At 43.1% G+C, this 16567-nt stretch overlaps 2 long non-coding RNA genes and 1 other non-coding gene across 5 annotated transcripts; 2 read left to right on the top strand and 1 right to left on the bottom strand.

Moving 5' to 3' along the window:
• Positions 1-4701: 4701 nt before the first annotated feature.
• On the top strand, positions 4702-7493 carry LOC132537554 (uncharacterized). Of its 2 annotated transcripts, XR_009549029.1 has the most exons (3): positions 4702-4765; positions 5041-5154; positions 6401-7493. It is a non-coding gene; the product is annotated as an uncharacterized LOC132537554 (long non-coding RNA). The 2 variants fall into 2 exon arrangements; XR_009549028.1 differs by lacking the exon at positions 4702-4765 and having other exon boundaries at positions 4791-5154.
• On the top strand, positions 5476-5597 carry LOC132537968 (small nucleolar RNA SNORA26). Its single transcript, XR_009549368.1, has one exon. It is a non-coding gene; the product is annotated as a small nucleolar RNA SNORA26 (small nucleolar RNA).
• A 5178-nt stretch (positions 7494-12671) lies between the features above and the next one.
• Positions 12672-14863, bottom strand: LOC132537553 (uncharacterized). 2 transcript variants are annotated; one of them, XR_009549027.1, is made up of 3 exons: positions 14184-14863; positions 13675-13826; positions 12672-13062 (listed from the first exon to the last, which is right to left on the bottom strand). It is a non-coding gene; the product is annotated as an uncharacterized LOC132537553 (long non-coding RNA). The 2 variants fall into 2 exon arrangements; XR_009549026.1 differs by having other exon boundaries at positions 13675-14863.
• Positions 14864-16567: the final 1704 nt, after the last annotated feature.

Genomic DNA, 16567 nt, shown 5'->3' with positions numbered 1-16567 from the left:
GAAATTAAAATTAAATAAATATTTTTTAAAAACTACACTGAAATACCATCTCACACCTGAGAGAATGGCTTACATCAACAAACCAGGAAATGACAGATGTTGGAAAGGTTGTGGAGAAAAGAGAACTCTGCTACTTTGCTGGTAGAAATACAAACTGGTGCAGCCTCTTTGGAAGACTGTGTGGGGAGTCCTTAAACAAATAAAAATGGGGTTATCTTATTATCCAGCAATACCACTCTCAGGCATTTTCCAAAGGACACTCAAACACTAATTAGAAGGGACATATGCACCCCTATGTTCATAGTTGTTCATATTCACACTAGCCAGAGTGGAAGCAGCCTATATGCCCATACACAGGTGACTGGCTAAAGAAGTTATGGGATATATACATTCCATGGAATACTACTCTGCAATCAATAAAGATGATATGATATGGTGTCCTTTGTGACAAAATGAATGGAACTGGAGGTGATTCTTAGTGAAGTAAGTGATGAGATGAAAGACAACTATCAGATGGTTTCCACTCATGTGGAATTTAGAGATCTGATTCACATGAACATGCAAGAAGGAAGAGGAGGAGGAGGAGGAGAAGGAGAAGGGGGAAGGAAAGAGGAAGAGAAAGCGGAAGAAGAAGAAAAGAACAAGAACAAGAAGAACTATGGTGGTTTTCATTGCAGCTGGGAGGGTGAGGACAGAACTTTGGTGGTGGGTGTGATGTGGAACTATACACTGTAACCTTACAATCTAGTAACCCACTATTACACACACACACACACACACACACACACACACACTTTAACTATGGGGGTGTCTGTTTTCCTCCTCTTCTGTTATCATATCTTGCAAGTACCTACAGAAGGGTCATTTTCTGTAGTGAAAATGCTTATTATGTTGTTTTCTGACTATGAATACATATATATATATATATATATATATATATCTCCATTGTAAACAAATTGAACGATACTCCAAGTAAACATACACACACAGAGGAAGTGGGAAGCAGGGAAATAGCAGAAGGGTTATGCAAAAGACTTTGATATCTGAGGCTCTGGAATCTCAAGTTCAGTCCCTTGCACCACCATAAGTCAGACATGAGCAGTATTCTGGTAATAATAAATAAATAGATACATAAATAAGGGGACAGGAAGGCGGTAGCACACCTGGTTAATCAAATGCATTACGGTGCGCAGAGACCTACATTCAAGCCCCTGATCCCCACCTGCAAGGAGAAAGCTTCATGAGTGGTGAAGCAGGGATGCAGGTCTCTCTGTCTCTTTCCCTCTCTATCCTCCCTCCCCTCTCAATTTCTCTCTGTCTCTATCCAATAATAAATAAATAAACAAATAAAGATTAAAAAAATAAGTAAAAAGACTATTCATTCCAGGATGTAGCTCAGTGGTAGAACATATAACATGCTTCATACCTATGAGGTCCTAGGTTTCATCCCTAGCAACACATACACATGTCAAATATACATAAAATTACTACTTGAGACCTTGTGATAACCACCACTAGCATTTTGGTAATCACCTTTTCACATGCACATATATGGAGACTATGTATGTATACGTGTATATACATACATACATGTACATGTAGTACAGACATTTGAGATTGCAAAATACACATAGGTTCTTGTTGTTTATGCCGCTGTAGCTTCACTCCAGAATCACTTTTTCAGATAGATGGTGGCAGAGATAGAGTAAAAGAGACCACAGCATCTCAGCTTCCTCCAGTGTGGTAGGGGCCACATTCAATCCTGGGGTGCACACATGGCAAAGCAGTACACAATCCAGGTGAGCTATTTTTCTGGCCCTATATTTGACTGTATATAGGATCTTTTCTCCCCCTCACACACCTCCCCTCTTCACTCACTGTCCTCAAACAATCACATTTTTAAATATTTATTTCATGTGCTATAGGAAGAGAGAATGAGGGGGAACAAGAAGGAGGAGGAGAAAGGCCAGAGCTGTAGTCTGGAATATGCAGTGGCAGAGATCAAACTTAGGACCTCATGTTTTCAAGCCAAAGGTTCACCTCCCGGACTGCCAAATAGCCAAATTAATAGAGGCAGTAGAGCTGCAGGTGTCTCTCTGTCTCTCTCCCTCTCTACCTCCCCCTCCCCTCTCAATTTCTCTCTGATTCTATCCAACAAATAAATAAAAATATTAAAAAATAATAAATTAAAAAAGATTAGTCTCATACCTCACCTACATCCAGTGACATGAAGGAAATGCTTCTCAGCTATCCAAAAGGTGTATAAAAACAGATTCAAGATCAGAGACATGGTTGAAAGATCTGGAGACAAAAGAGATGAAGGGTGAGCAAACTGGTCCCCTCTGCCACACTCAGCTATTTACCATGATCTTATGAATGTCTGCAAGGTACTGTCTTCTAGAGTTTGTTCAATGTCACTCCATTTCCTATCAATCCCTGTGAAGAGCCATTTGATCAGCTTACATTGTTCTTAAATTTATTTTACATTTGTGTGTGTACATACATGCCTGGACATATAATCTACACATGACAGATCTTCTCCCATTTTACTTATTATCCTTAACACCAACTCTACCAGGGTCTCCTGCATGGTCTGATCCCAAGCCAACCTAACCTCATATTAACTAAATTCCTATATCTTTCGCTTTGTTTCACTTTTCTTCTTTCTAACCAGAACACTGCTCAGCTCTAGCTTACGGTGATGCAGGGAATTGAATCTAGGGTCTCAGAATCTCAGGCATAAATGCTGCTTTGCATAACCATTATGCAATCTCCCTGGCCCCAATTCCTATATCCTTAACTGCCATTTTACATTTTTGGTTCACAAATAAGTCAAGCATTTTACTGTTTATTTCAGGGTACTTTGACAAGCTGTGTTAGAAGGTCAGCAAACTGTTCTTGGGGGAGTGCACCAGCTCAACCCCACCAGAGATGCCTAGTACTTGAATTTGGGACATCTGCTTCCCATCTTGTCTCTCTCTCCCCCACCACACACCTGGGAGAGCAGTGTAGTTTTGAGGAGTTCTGCCTTCAAACTGGGCTCAAATACCAGGTCCAACACTTGCTAGCTGCTCTGTGACCTTGTAAAGTTACTCAACTTGTCTCAGGTCCTTTACCTATAATGTAAGGATGATAAAAGGAAGTTTTTGGTTTTTGTCCCTCCAAGGCTATTACTGGGGCTCGGTGCCTGCACTACGAATCCAGTGCTCCCAGACGCTATTCCCCGTCCCCCCACCCCCGCTTTGTTTCCCTTCTTGCTGTTGGATAGGACAGAGAGAAGTTGAGAGAGAAGGGGAAGACAGAGAGAGGGAGAGAAAGACAGACACCTGTAGACCTGCTTTACTACTTGTGAAGCACCACTTCTGAAGCATTGCTTGTTCTGAAGCAGCCCCCTGCAGGTGGGGAGTCAAGGGCTCAAACAGGATCCTTGTGCTGGTCTTTGACCTTCTCAGCTCTGGTTTACGGTGGTGCAGGGGACTGAACCTGGGACTTTAGAGCCTCTGGCCTGAGAGTCTCTTTGCATAATCACTATACTATCTACACCCACCTAAAGAAGTATGTTAACATGGTAAACTCTAGAACACTACTAATACAGGATAACCTTAACATATGCTTCCATTTGATTTCACTTACTTGTTTGCGAAGTCTGAGACTGTCACAGTATGCAAGGTTTATAGTTCTCCCTATGCTACCCCAGGTTGCTTGTAGTTTACTCACTGAATATTTTTTTTAATCTTTTTTTACTTTTTTTTTTTTTCTTCATAAGAAATGCAGGGAGAAAGACACTGCTCAACTCTGGCTTGTGGTGGTGTGGGAGACAGAACCTGGAATTTTGGAGCCTCAGGCATGAAAGTCTTTTTGCTATCGTTATGCTATCTCCCCCACCGGATTATTATTATATTTTTTATTTCTTTATTGGATTAATGGTTTACACTCAACAGGAAAATATAGTTTGTACGTGTGCAACATTTCTGTTTTCCACGTAACAATTCAACCCCCACTAGGTCCTCTTCTGCCGTCATGCTCTATTATTATTATTACTTTATTATTTAAGTTTAACGAGAGAGATAATGATCAGAGAACTGCTCAACTCTGGCTAGTGGCAATGCTGGGGATTGAACCTGGAACCCTGGAGCCTCAGGCATGAAAGTCGTTTGCATAGCTATTTTTTTTTTTATTCTTTCCCCCAACCCCCGTTTGCATAACTATTATGCAGTCCTCTCAGACTCTACTGATGGAATATTAAACGAGCATAACATAAGGAAAGGTGGCTGGTTCTCCCAGGTTGCGGAAGGAGTTAAGGGGCGAGCTTGCCTAAGGAAATGCGGTCCTGACTTCGCTTTGTCTACAGCTGAGCCAAACACGGACGGGAAGAGTGTAACAGTTGGAAAGGTAATATCTGGATCGCGGAGAGTGGAAATAGAGGGCTGCCAGGAGAGTCCCAGGAAAGTTCTATGGTTATAGAGAAATGGATCCAAAGGGTCAAAACCTGGGGAGGAGCCAGGAGCCGCAGATGTTCTGCGCAGGCGTCACTGTTCTTCCCACCCAGAAAGAAGGTGAAGGCACCCTCTGGGGTGTCTCCAAAGACTGCCGCCTCCGAAGGCCGGACCTGTCCCGCCCCGCCCCGCACTGCAGCCTTCCTCGGGATTGGCTGTCCGCTCCAAAGCCCCGCCCCCGAGCCGCCCACAAGTTCTGTCCCGGCACCGCCTTCTGTATATCCACTGCGCACGCATCTCTGCGGCCTCTTAGTCTGGCAGAGCGCACGGTCAGTGTGGGTGGTTGCACGTGGTAGGATGCAGGGTGGGTCTGGAGGGCCATGTGGGTCTGGGCTCGCCCTGTATCCCCTCGAGCTTTGCCCGTCCGGAGCTACGCTGCTCCCGGCGGCCAGAACAGAGGGGTAGAGCAGCACTCGGCGGTCCGGGGGGCTGGGCGGCTGTGCCCGTCCCGGGACCGCGCGAGGCACAGACGCAGCCAGGCCCAGGGCTTCCCACGGGCCACCCGGAGCCTCTGCGCCAACCAATCAGCTCTTTGTCTCTGCAGCTCGCAGCCGCCGCTAAGCTACACGGGTTCGGGGTCCTGCGGTACCAAGAGATGAGCCGAAACTTAAGGGGGATTTCTGCAATCGAAGGTGGCGCAGCTAGATTGTAATAGCGGGTATGTACTGGGCTTTGGGTGGAGTGAAATGACGCGGCCCTGAACACGTGGCCAATGGCGACCGGAGGGTTTCCGGGCGCGTGTTTGCAAAGGCGGGTCTTAAGACTGTTTCCATTCCCTTTTGCTTTGCTATTTGATGTCACCTCATACTAGCCTGTTGCCTGCAATTTTTTGTAGACGCTGATGTGCCTTAATAACATAAGAGGCACTCAGGTTAACCGGCTCCACCCAGCAGGTGAGCTGCGTATGATGGGTTATTGGAATTACCGAGATCCACAGGGGACATGACAGTGCAAGAAATATGTAAGATAACCCTTTCCTGTGCCCTTTTAAGGCTGATGCAGTGCTTTAAGAGGCTAACACAGAAGGGTAAAGTAAGTCTCCATAAAACCCATGGGAGAGATTGTGGAACTCTTCTTTGGATCCTGTCTGGAGATACAGTTTAACCAGAAGTTTAGGACACAAGAATTAAATTCAGATGTGTGTGCTTTATGATACGCAGAGTGAAAGGCCACAGCACCGAAACGTTACAGTGGTGAGAGGCGGGCTCAAACCTGGGTCGAGCACATGGCAAAGCAGCAGAGAGAGCTGTTTCTCCGTGCCCTAAGGTTTTTTTCCTCTAAGATTTTATTAATGAGAAAACTAGAAGGAGAAAGAACCAGCCATCACTATGGTACATGTGCTGCCGGGGATTGAACTCAAGGCCTCACGCTTGAGAGTCTCTAATGCTTTATCCACTGCGCCACCTCCCGGACCACTTTTTTTTGTTTGTTTTACCAGAGCATTGCTCAGCTCTGGCTTATGGTGGTGCAGGGGATTGAACCTGGCACTTTGGAGCCTCAGGCATAAGGGTCCTTTGCATAACCATTACGCTGTCTACCCCTGCCCGTTTTTTTCCTCTTTTTATACAAGAGCACTGCTCAACTGTGGCATATAGTGGTTAGGGGGACTGAACATGGGCCTTTAGAGTCTTAGGGATGAGAATCTGCATAACCAGTGTAGTGTCTAGTGTCTAGTTTTGATCAGGCATCTAGGACTCATGAGGTGGACCAGCAGTTTCTTCATGGGAGTAAAGGTTTTGGGTTGTGCTTGGAAATAACGGAGTGGAGATTTATTTAATTTAATAGGTTGAAAACTTTGGGACAGCCAGTGATGTTGGTATGGTATAACTTAGGTTACAGTGGAAATCAAAGACCAGTTTTTAAGCAGCTATATACTGACCCTATTCCCCATTCTCATCCCCCAGGTTCAGTGGACTGCTTACTTTGCCCAGACTTGGAGCTGATCCAAAGCATAGAAGATAAGCTCTAGCCCAGCAACGAAGGCCTGTATCAAGTACTCCTTATGAGTCAATCCCTTAGAAAAGCTATGAGGCTGTTTGTGTAGGGTGGGAATTAATTATAATTTATCCCTGATAATATAGGCCCCAATTACAAGCATCACACAGGCAATACAAACAAACAATGAGATACATCCATGGAACTGACATGAAATGTGGAAGTTGATGACCCACTTACAGGTGGGCTACAAAGACAGGTGTTGTTTTTTTTTATTTTTGAGAGAGATACAAATACCAGAGCACTGAACCAAGGCCCCTTTCAAGGTAAGCCTTTCAGCGTTGATAGAGTGAGCCTGACACAAAGCAGGTCATGCTTTACTGGCAGGACCTCTGAGAAGTGGCTGCAAAGCTGCTGGGACTCAACTCCCCTGTTCATGGAGCAGCTGCGAAACTGCACCTCCTGGTTCTGAGTCCCTGCAGCGGCCACCTCCAGAGGTCAGGGTAGCTCTTCTCAGATAAGAGAAACTGCTGGAGTTACTTTTCATTGATGGTATAAATACTAGATTTCTGGTAACAAACACTATAGGCCCTGGTGAATGGGGGTAGACCTGGTTTACTTCCCCTCTCCTTTACCCCTCCTGAAGTCTGGACCAAAATTCTTTTTTCCAGTGTAGATTGGTGGGAGTTCTGGCATCAAATGGTTTCTCTGGGTTATAGATAAGAGTTAGCGGGTCTGTCAGTACAAGGTTCCAAGAAGCACTCCCAGGCTTTACAGGGTGAGCCCTGGCAGTAGTGCTTATGTTACCTGCAGGTACTACAGGTGTCTGCCTATCATCTGTTTGTCCTCAAAAACAGGACAAAACAAGAAATGCTGGGAGTTGTATGTACATTAGTGCAGGCACCAAATCTCAGCAATAACTGGTTGCAGAAAAAGTTCCAGTGTTTCTCATGTTACCTGTAACCTAGGTTTGGGCCCAGCTCACATCACTATGGAAGAATATTGTGCAGGTTGAAACTTACACCCTGTAACCTATTGATCACAAATAAAAACTAGCTTGTACATTGGTGTGATGGTGGTGATTTTCTGTTTGTTTTGCAGGTGAACTTTGTTTTGTGTCTGGTTTATGTTATTGTAAGCATTTGTTTACCCAGTTATCTTTACATAGATGGTTGGCTATCTCCACCTCTTGACTGTTGCTGTGGATCAACACTGATGTGCAAGTACCTGTTTGAGCCCTTTCAGTTCATTTGGGCACTTACTAAGAAGCTGAGTTTTTTGAATTATATGTTAGCTCAGTGTTAAAGGTCACCCCATTTTGTGTTTTTTTATCAATGCAGAGAAACCCAGTTTTCCCTGTCCTTATTAGTCTTTTCTGGGAATTTTTCACAACAGTACAAGAAGACTCACCCATCCACAGGGCTAAGTATGAGACCAAGGGATGATTTCAAGTGTTACATAGAAAGAGCTTTAAGATAGCTATTTACAAAGTGCACCAGTTTCATGCATGGTGTGATGCTTTACTGGGGGCAGCTACATTACCTTTTGAAGGCTGGTGAATGAATGGGCTACCTTAAGTATACACTAAAGAGATGCTTGAAAATAGAATCATGAATGTCACCCACCCACTTGAGCTATCTATACATGAGTGAGCTCAATAAAAAAGCCAGAATTGGAGCTGGTCATTTTAGTCTGCTATCTTATACTATAATATAGCAATAGGATCACAAGTTCTATTTTTAATTCCAAGGCCCCTTTCAAGGTAAGCCTTTCAGCGTTGATAGAGTGAGCCTGACACAAAGCAGGTCATGCTTTACTGGCAGGACCTCTGAGAAGTGGCTGCAAAGCTGCTGGGACTCAACTCCCCCGTTCATGGAGCAGCTGGAAACTGCACCTCCTGGTTCTGAGTCCCTGCAGCGGCCGCCTCCAGAGGTCAGGGTAGCTCCAAGACTGGAGCAGGCTGGCATCCTCCCTCCCAAGAGTTCTGACACGCCCCCTAAAAACCCACTAGAGGGCTGAGAGATGCAATCTATCAGGTCCAGCTTGGGGGCGGTGCAGGAAGCATCCAATTAGCTGAATACAGTGGATGGTCATGTCCCATTGGCATCTTTTCCCCTCCTTTAGTCTGAATCCCTGCCCTCTCAGTGGGGCCCTTAGTTGACTCCCTGAACTGGCAGAGGAAATATTGGCATTTGCCTTAAATTCCTTATGCACCTTCATCTTAAGTGCTAATCCCTCAGTGACTCCTTAAATATATTCCAAGTCCAGGTTCTGATAGGTCTCATCTGTAACTCTAGTTTTATATTTTGTGATCCATACTGACAATGTGATGTTACCTATTGGGAAGAACGTAGATTTGCAGGGGCTTTGCCAGTCAGTTTACATTTCAGGTCCTTTCCCTCTTCCCCCCTTCTTTCCCAGAGCATTCCTTAGTTCTGGCTTATAGTGTGAGTGGGTGGGGGGGAGGGTTGGAATTGAGCCTGGACCCTCAGACATCACAGCTTTTTTTCCCCTGTACCCTTCTAATAATTTTTGTACCCACTATGCTATCTCCCTGCCAGATACTTCTTTTAAAGCTTTCTATTCCCTGTACCTTATGTTTTGCCCTGCATAGTATGCAGTGACTTGACTTTTCAGAAACAAAATAATAAGGCCCACCATGAAGTCAAATGTGTGTCGGCTGCCAGTGCCAGAGAAGACCAAACACTGTTAGGCCAGCTTTTGCACAAAGGGAGACATGCCAGTTGTCATTTGAGCCCATATGGAAGGTGAAGTGATTGTCAGATCACCTGTGTCTTTTTTTCTAATCTGGAAATTAAGTGGAACCAGGCCTCAAGGGTCATCTGCTCATTTGCCTTTCTGGATCATGACTTTTCCATAGACACTTTTCCTTAAAATCTTCAGCTGTTTTCGTTAAACAGTGTACATGAGATTATCTTTGCTTAGCCCAGTTTATTGTTAGGTTGCCATGTTAGAAAGTCCTGTCTCTTTGGAGTCATTTCAGTCCCTAATCACCGTACACTGGAGTCATGGCATCAGTTGTGCTTTGACTCGCTAAGGCATAAGAATCCTTAGAAGGGGAGTCAGGCGGTAGCGCAGCGGGTTAAGCACATGTGGTGCAAAGTGCAAGGATCGGCATAAGGATTCCAGTTCGAGCCCGGCTCCCCACCTGCAGGGGAGTTGCTTCACAGGTGGTGAATTCAGCAGGTCTGCAGGTGTCTTCTCTCCCCTTCTATCTTCCCCTCCTCTCCATTTCTCTCTGTCCTATCTAACTACAACAATAAAACAAGGGCAACAAAAGAATAAATAAATACGTTTTTTAAATCCTCTTACAAAGTAGATACTGTTAATCATTCTCATTTCTCAAGTGAGAAAAGAAGCACGGGGAGATTTAAGTTTAGTCTATTTGCTCTGTTTCTGTCAACTCCCCTTTGTCTTCTTTCTCTCACTTCCTCCCTACCCCCTCTCCCTCCACGTAGAGACAGAGAGAGGAGGAGAGAAACCACAATATTGAAGTTAGTCACTTTACTGAGGGCTGGGGACACACCTGGACTGTACATATGGCAAAGCAGTACACTATCCAAGTGAGCTATTTTGTCAGCCCTTCCTTGAGAGATCCCAGAATGAGGAAGTAACCATTACAGCTCCTGACCTTTCCTGGTGCTTCAGTCACAGTCCATGGAATGAGGAATTGACCATTACAGTCCTTGAAATTCCAAACAAAACATGATTATGACTAAGTCACAACAACATGACCTATTGCACAAACTGACCACCCACCATTCCTGGTGTTCAACCTCCCCATCCCCCAAACTTCTTCCTTCACAAGATATCAAAACCTGCTGGTCTGCAGGACACAGTACCAGCCTGGACTCTTGTCCACTGGTTGTAGTCTGACTTCCTTGTGGGCTTCCCTCTAATAAACCTGTGTTGGCTCTCAGAGATGCATGTCTCTCTGAGTCTCGACCCCCAGTACTTTTTTCTTTTCTTTTTTATTTTTTAAATATTTTATTTTTAAAAAAAAAAAGAAAAAAAATTTTATTTATTCCCTTTTGTTGCCCTTGTTTTTTTTATTGTTGTAGTTATTGTTGTCGTCGATGTTGGATAGGACAGAGAGAAATGGAGAGAGGAGGGGAAGACAGAGAGGGGGAGAGAAAGATAGACACCTGCAGACCTGCTTCACCGCCTGTGAAGCGACTCCCCTGTAGGTGGGGAGCTGGGGACTCAGCTCCTCTTCTTGTTAGCCTCAAGCCAAGTTAATTTTGCATTAGGATCATGTCTCTCAAATCCTTAATGTCAGATCTTTCTATGGAAACTTACTGCCCATTCAAACCCTGAGGTTCCCTGGTTTGCTAGCTCACTGGCTTGCTGCTCTCTCTTACCCACCAGAAAAAAAAGATTTGATCACCTTACCAGTGTGTCCTGGACCCTCGCATATCCAGAGCCCTGGTCTACTAGGGAAAGGTTGGGAGGGAGTCGGGTGGTAGCACAGCGGGTTAAGCGCACGTGGCGCCAAGCACAAGGACTGGTGTGAGGATCCCGGTTCAAGTCTCCGGCTCCCCACCTGCAGGGGAGTCCCTTCACAGGCGGTGAAGCAGGTCTGCAGGTGTCTTTCTCTCCCCCTCTCTGTCTTCCTCTCCTCTCTCCATTTCTCTCTGTCCTATCCAATAATGATGACATCAATAACAATAATAACTACAACAATAAAACAAGGGCAACAAAAGGGAATAAATAAAATAAAAAAAGAAACAGGCTGGGGGTATGGATTAATGTGTCAACACCCATGCTTAGTGGAGAAGCAGCTACAGAAGCCAGAACTCCTACCTTCTGCTCCCCATAAACAACCTTGATCCATACTCCCAGTGGGGGAGAAGTGATAGGATGAAGATAAGAGGACTCTGCACTCCAGCTCCATCAGCACCCAGAGAGAGAGAAGGAAAAGGAGAGGGACATACAGAGAAAGTTATGATGTCATGAGTGACTTAGAGGGAAAGAGAAGATTGAATCAGAAAAAGAAGAGGTAACTATAAATGTGGACAGATAGTTGTAGAGAAGATGGTTGGCCCATGTTTAAAACTTAAGGGGAACTGTGGTGGATTGCAGTGGGGAGAGTGAAGATTCTGAACTCTGGTGATGGGAATGGTGTGGATTCAATCCCCTGTTGACATGTAATTCAGTAATATAAAAAAATAGAAAAGAAAAGAAACTTATTGCCCATAGACTCTGGAAGAGAGTATGTTTCTTTGGGAAAAATAACTGATATTTAGGCTGGACAGAAAAAAATACAAGAGACTGGAGCAGCTTGAAACACTAGAAAATAAGTGTAAATATATCAAAAGGACATAGTAGCCACCTTCAAAGCTCTGAAGTCAAAGCTGAAACTTGGGCAACAGCACAAATGACACTATCAGATCACAACACAAATACTACAATATCCATTATTCCATTATTCCATTTTGACAAGAATGACTGAATAATAAGTATTCCTTATAATGGAATCCCAACTAATACATGTAGAAGGAAGTCACCATTAAAATACCACAATAATTGCAGCAGACATTTTTGAATGTTGAAATTTTTTTGTTAATAAAAAACAAGATATTTGCATAATGATACTTCAATTTTTGATGTTTTTCATTCATTAAGCCAAAACTTCTTTAAAAATTGTCAATCTGTGAACAAAACACTTAGAAAACAATGCCTTCGGAGCATTATCTTAATTCTCTTCGTAGGTTAAGATGTTCAAATCATTCATCATTGTAACAAGTATTTCAGAGTACTACTCACAATTCTCACAGAATGAAGTACAATGGCCCTTGGTTTGTGACATCTTTTATTGAGTCTTGGTAAATGTTGATAAATAATTCACTGAATTGCTACAACATCTGGTGAGTCTTCTGAGTTAATTAACTCTTGCCAAACAATGTCTTCTGTGCTCCATCTGTTTACAGCATAATGGAGAGGATTTTTTTTCCCCTTACAAAGTAATATTTTATCATTACTATTGTGTTGTCCATCAGTAGTCATTTTGAAACTATTATCTGACTTCTCATCCTCTACAAGTTCAACATACAGAAGCTGGTAAATTTTTATATCGTCTAAGTATTTTGTGGCATAACATTTAAAAATCACTTGTGTTGTTTGGTAAAACTAACTTTCCAACAACTTTCTCAGGACTGCAACTTTTCCTCTGTTAGTACTTGACATTTTGAAGTAAAGGCAAAACAAGCACATTGCATATATGTGTGAGGTTGCTTTTTTATTTTAACTTTTTATTAGTGATTTAATAATGATTAGCAAGATTATAAGATAACAGGAGTACAATTCCACAGTTTCCACCACTAGAGTTCCATGTCCCATCCCTCTTTATTGGAAGCTTCCCTATTGTTTTATCTGTCTCTGGGAATATGGGCCAAAATTCTTTATGAGGTACAGAAGGTGAGAGGCCTGGCTTCTGGCATTGCTTCTCCACTGAACACAGACATAGGCAGGTCGATTCATACCCCTAGCCTGTTTCTGTCTTTCCCTGGTGGGGTAGGGCTCTGGAGAGACGAGATGCTGGGACACTTTGGTGAGGTCACCTGCCCAGGTAAGTCAGGATGGCATCAGAGTAGCACCTGCAACTTGCTGGCTAAAAGATAGTAAGATATGAAGCAGGACAAATTGTTTAATAAAAAGGAACCCAAAAGTAGGAATAGAGCAGATGAAGTTAAGGGTCTTTGGGTAGGAATAAGCTAGGAAGTCTATTTTAGGTATGTTCCAAGGGGCCCATGACTTTTTTGCTTAAGCCTGATAGCTAACATGCAAGTGAACTAAAAATATTGTCTGGGAAGGTAGTATTAGAGTTGAGAATAGGGCTACAAAGCTGGATTAGGGCAGAGTAGCTCCCAAACATTAATTATTTACCCCATCATTCTGAACTAGGACCCATATCTCTTTCTATTTAGCACAGGAGCCTGTGTGACCTGTGAGTCCTTGCCAGTCTGAGCTCACAGTCCATGATCAGAGCTAAGAACACTCTAGGTTGCACTCATTTCAGGACCAGTCTTTCTTGAGTGGCAAAGTAGGCTGACCAGCCTTCCTTTGGAAAGTGTGGTTAACCCATGCATTTTCCTATCGGAAACCATGGTGTCTGGTCACAGTACTGTTTTGGTAGGTTACCTAGAAAGAGTTTAGTGCCATTTTTAATCTCAGTGTACAGAGCTATTTCTTTTCAACAGTCTCACCAGAGTAAAAAACAGACCTTGAGCTTCTTTGATAGTTGGCCAATGACAGTTGCTCAACTGAGGAGAGGAATTCATACAGCCTCAGTCCTGAATGTCTCCACCGTGTATATACATGGGCAGGATCAAAACTAGTTCAGGTTCATCTGAACTAGCTAGATGTTGACATAACCTGCAATCAGACTAGTTAGTTCAGGTGACTAAAGTTTCAAAGACTGGTGTGAGTGGGCATTGGGACTGTGCTAGCATTGTTAAAAAAAAAAAAAAAAAGCCACAAGGGCCAGGGGACAAGATACAGCTTGAAAGGGAACCCAAGAATAGTTTAGGACAAGGGCAGAGGTAGATAGCATAGTGATTATGGAAAGAGACTGTCATGTCTGAGGCTCCAAAGTCCCAGCTTCATCTCCTGTACCACCATAAACCAGAGCTGAGTTGTACTCTTATTAAATAAATAAATAAATAAATAAAAATACTAGAGAGACAAAAACAATGTATTGGGATAGCCGGGAGGAGCATAAAGGTGGTGGACCTGGTCATTGGCAGAGACAAGTGCGGAGAATAGTGGCTCCTGTCGCTTCCCGTGTCCTGCTTCTGGGTCATTATGAAGATCTCCCTTGAGGTTTCCAGCATCAACCAGGAGGCGCTGATGCTAACAGCCAAGGGCACGGAACTCTGTTCAGTATCTAGCCTCCAATTCCTATAGAAATGGCAGTGGAAAAGAAAAGAAAGCCCTCACAGTGATTCATCAAATACTGCAGAGGAATCGGAGACTTTTCAGTTTCTTGCAGATATATTACCAAAGAAGATTTTTACCTAGTAAACAATTGAAAATGCTTAAAGAGAAGAGGGAAGACAAGGAAGAGAATGGCAAAAAAAAAAGTGATGATGATGAAATGGAATCCTAAACCAAAAAAGAAGTGCTCTTATATACAGCCTGACTCAGACCCTCCTGGATAAACCCCTTTGCTGGGATGGAAGCACAACACTGTCACTCTACTCTCTTTTTCCTCTGCAGAGATTTTCCCATTCTTTCCCGGCTGAAGTAGTTCATCTCGTGCCCCTGCACCACAGATCACAAAAAGGGAAGTTATAAATTTTTTTGAGACAAAAACATAAAAAGCAAACTTGATCCTATGTAAAATAAACAAGGTATATATGATGTTTTCTTCTGAATATTAAAAAGCAATTAGTAAGGATGTTCAGAAAGTATAAGATATCCTTACTAATCGCTTTTTATACCTTGTTTATTTTACATAGGGTCAAGTTTGCTTTTTATGTTTTTGTCTCAAAAAATTTATAATTTGTATCTAGTAAAATTGTCCCCACCTGCTGGGGAGTCGATTCACAGGCAGTGAAGCAAGTCTCTTTCTCTCCTCCTCTGTGTCTTCGCCTCCTCTCTCCATTTCTCTTTGTCCTATTCAACATGACGACTTCAACAACAATAATAGCTACAACAATAAAACAACAAGGGCAACAAAAGGGAATAAATAAATATATAATATACATTAAGAAAAAGAACTTGTGTTGGCTCTGGAAATCCTTAATTTGAGGTCTCTCATAAAAGTGGTCTTCAAATTGTCATGGAGGGAGGTGTGTGAGTCTCTGGGCCTATCTTGATCTCATGTGAATCCAGGAAGACTGATTTATGATGACAGTGTAGATGAGAGTACTATCTCCTAATACCTTTCCCAGCAAAGTGACTGTATGCTTTCTTCTACAAACTTTTACATTCCATTTCTGAGTGGAAAGGCATAACAAGGTTTGCTACTGAAAACCAGATTTATTTTTCCTATTGATGATAAGCTTCAAGTATAATAGGTCTTATATTAACTAGTTTTGGTATTAAAACATCCCCTCAAGATCTCACAATACCTACCTAATTCAGCAGTGGATCATTTAGAAATGCCAAAAGGCAAGGAGTGACCAATAACTACTTCAAAAACACTCAGCTTGAAGGATTTTGAGTCTGATAAAAGCCAGGAATATTGCTGTTGGCCATTTTTTTTCCCTCCAGGGTTATTTCTGGGGCTCAGTGCCTGCATCATGAAACCACTGCTCCTGGAGGTCATTTTTCCCCCTTTTGTTGCCCTTGTTGTTGTAGCTTTGTTGTGGTTATTATTGTTATTGTTGGATAGAACAGAGAGAAATGGAGAGAGGAGGGGAAGACAGAGAGGGGGAGAGAAAGACACCTGCAGACCTGCTTCACTGCCTGTGAAGCGATTCCCCTGCAGGTGGGGAGCCGGGTCTCCAACTGGGATCCTTCCGCTGGTCCTTGGGCTTTGTGCCACGTGTGTTAACCCGCTGCTCTATGGCCTGCCCCCCTGCTGTTAGCCATTTAAGCCTAGTTACTAGACAGATTTTTTTTTTCTAGGAGTTCTTTTTTAGATTTTTACATTTTACTTACCCTGAGGCTTGGGCATGAAAATTTAATGACTAGTTAGTTCAGTCTTTGTGAGTCAGTGATTCATTCTCCCTGTAGAGTTCCATGGCTTGATTAATTTTTTTTAATATTTTAAAAATTTATTGGATAGAGGGAAGGGGAGATAGAGAGGGAAGGAAGGGGGAAGATAGAGAAGGAGAGAGAGTTATATCCACAGCATTGCTTCATCATTTGTGAAGTCTCACCCACAGTAAGTGGGGACCAGGGACTTGAACCCAGATGCATGCTTACTGTAGTGTGTATGCTTAACTGCTTAACTTGATGCACCACCACCTGCCAACCTATGGTTTGATTTAAATGATAAAGAATTTCAAAATGGAGAAGAATTTAAGTTACTAGCTTATTTACAACTATTGCAGCATCAGCATGTCTAGTTGCAGAACATAGTCCACCTACTGAACATACAGATGGTAAATGAGAACGGACTGCAGATAAAACTATAAAATCCATCTGGAGTGCCATAAACGGCAGTG

This window comes from Erinaceus europaeus, chromosome 3 (genome assembly GCF_950295315.1).
Source record: "Erinaceus europaeus chromosome 3, mEriEur2.1, whole genome shotgun sequence".
Classification (NCBI taxonomy): domain Eukaryota; kingdom Metazoa; phylum Chordata; class Mammalia; order Eulipotyphla; family Erinaceidae; genus Erinaceus; species Erinaceus europaeus.
This window is presented reverse-complemented; position numbering and strand designations above follow the sequence as displayed.